The sequence below is a fragment of the Cervus elaphus genome, chromosome 7 (assembly GCF_910594005.1).
Source record: "Cervus elaphus chromosome 7, mCerEla1.1, whole genome shotgun sequence".
In the NCBI taxonomy this organism is placed as follows: Eukaryota; Metazoa; Chordata; class Mammalia; order Artiodactyla; family Cervidae; genus Cervus; species Cervus elaphus.
This window is the reverse complement of record NC_057821.1, coordinates 40,594,333-40,596,708: the sequence shown is the minus strand read 5'-3', so window position 1 is coordinate 40,596,708 and position 2,376 is coordinate 40,594,333. Positions and strand designations below refer to the sequence as shown.

General features: G+C 40.2%; 1 non-coding gene across 1 annotated transcript; it reads left to right on the top strand.

Moving 5' to 3' along the window:
* The first annotated feature begins 1,134 nt into the window (after positions 1-1,134).
* On the top strand, positions 1,135-1,243 carry LOC122697956. The gene has a single exon (XR_006342276.1). It is a non-coding gene; the product is annotated as a U6 spliceosomal RNA (small nuclear RNA).
* Positions 1,244-2,376: the final 1,133 nt, after the last annotated feature.

Here is a 2,376-nt window from a genome sequence, read left to right as displayed (position 1 = left end):
CTAAGGGATAGATTTCATTATGAAAGCTGGGCCAGATTGAATGGCCCAAGAAGTCCCTCACATCTAGGGAGTGCCAGAAATAATAAATGAATGTTTTTGCGATTGAAATTGTCCAATCTGAATTTCAGAAGGGATTATGTTTGATTTTTTGGAGGAGGTGAATCATATAGATTTTAAATAATAATTCTGCAATTTCAGCTCTTTTTGAGGGCATGCAGAATTGCTTGCCAACTCCTGAAAGCCCAGAGAGTAATTGATTTAACAAGACTGAAGCAATATTGCTTTTTATGCAGCTTAAGGTGTAAACAAATATTTCCTCTTAACGCATTTCTAAAACTGGGTACAATTACATTTATCAGATTTGATGAAAACAGACATATCTTTTCAAAAATCCAGTCTTCTCTCATTCCTTCTCTTTCTATAACCAATAAAATGAAGAAGAATATGCAGAAATTAGAATAGGGCAAGTCATGGAAACTAAGTGACTTGTTTATTTCTTTCTTATAAATTTCAGTTACATGTTGACTTGTAAAGAAGGAAAAGGGCCCTCTACCTACAAGATCTAGTCAAAAGTGCTTCTGTTCTTTACAAAAGGAAAATGAAGAAGTAATAACAATATGATAATATTTCCATCCTGGCAAAGTGGCCCCATGAATGGTCAGTACAGTTAAGGTCTGGAATCATTCAAAGGAGCATCTCTAGCAATTGGGAAGCTTTGGTGAAACCCCACATAAAAACTCAGACACCTGAACCTGTTCACTAGCTCCAACGTTCTGGTCAGCTTTGCTACCATCCTTGGTCTGGCTTTACACACTGGCTTTCTAGCCCATGTCTTCCCTGGTGGCTCAGATGGTAAAGAATCTGCTTTACCAGATTGTGGTGCAGGAGACCTGGGCTTAATCCCTGGACTGGGAAGATCCCCTGGAGAAGGGAATGGCTGCCCACTCCAGTATTGCTTTCCTGGAAATCCCATGGACACAGGAGCCTGGTGGGCTGCAGTCCATGGAGTCACAAAGAGTCAGGCATGACTGAGCAACTAATACTTTAACTTTCACTTTTCTAACCCACTGGGATCCTGCCACCCTGAGACATGATGGAGTTGACATTGAGATGACCTTAAAAAATATCATTCAGGTGCTCGCTTCGGCAGCACATATACTAAAAAATTGGAGCGATACAGAGAAGATTAGCATGGCCCCTGCGCAAGGATGACACGCAGATTCGTAAAGCGTTCCATATTTTTAAAATAAAAAAAAAAAAAAAAAGAAAAAAAAAAATATCATTCAGGTAACAGGACTGTTAAGTTACAGACATCCTTGGTTACAGCCCAAGCAATGTAGCTTGAAACACTCTTCAACCAGGAAGGCTGGGCATAAACCAGCAGGCATTTCCTATAGTCTTAAGGTAGAGTCCATGTTCCTCCAAAAAAGAATACAAGTCATTTAATCTACAGGGACAAGAAAGAACATATAAAGGTCCATCAGCAAAATCTTGATCTCTGTGTCAAAATTAGATTCATCACTGATAAAGAGATGAATGGATCTGTCTAGATATGTATAAACATAAACCAACCCAACTATGTCTGTCTGTATATCTATCTACTGTCTAACTATCTCTACCTCTTTTTGTTTAGCTGTCATGATACGAATATAGTTCCAGGTAATACATGTTGTTAATACTGCATTTTATTTATGCAACTTGTATATATGTGCTCAGTTGCTCAGTCGTGTCTGATGCTTTGTGGCCCCATGAACTGTAGCCCACCAGGCTCCTCTGTCCATGGAATTTTCCAGGCTAGAATACTGGAGTGGGTTGCCATTTCTTACTCTGGGGGATCTTCCCGACCCAGAGATCAAACTCACATCTCTTGCGTCTCCTGCGTTGGCAGGCAGGTTCATTACCATTGCACCACCCTGGCACAATAATGCCATGATGTTTACTCTCTCTTCTTTTTAAATGTGCAAAAGTAAAAATAACTCTTCCTTAGACAATGCAGCAGGCAAAAGTCTGTTATCAAATCATTGTCAGTGACTCAAAGTGAGCTGTAGAGAAAAACCCTCAAAAATGAAAATTGACTGGAAAAGAAGGCTTGTACACGTTGCGAAGCAGACATGAACACAATTACAATTTGTCTCAAACTTTGCAGGCAATTTACCTTTGGATTGATGTCAAACAGGGAAAATTTCAGCCTGAGGACACTTTTTAAAGGAACTGATCAGTACTGGAGAACAGAGGAAACAGAGAGAACTCGGATGGGCGTGTTAATGGAACCAGCATCTCAGTCCTGCCTGCAGTGTTAATGGGACCAGGACTGTGGAATGAGTATCATTCAAGCAGATAATTCCTGTTCCTATTAACCCACCTTCAGCCTGCCAA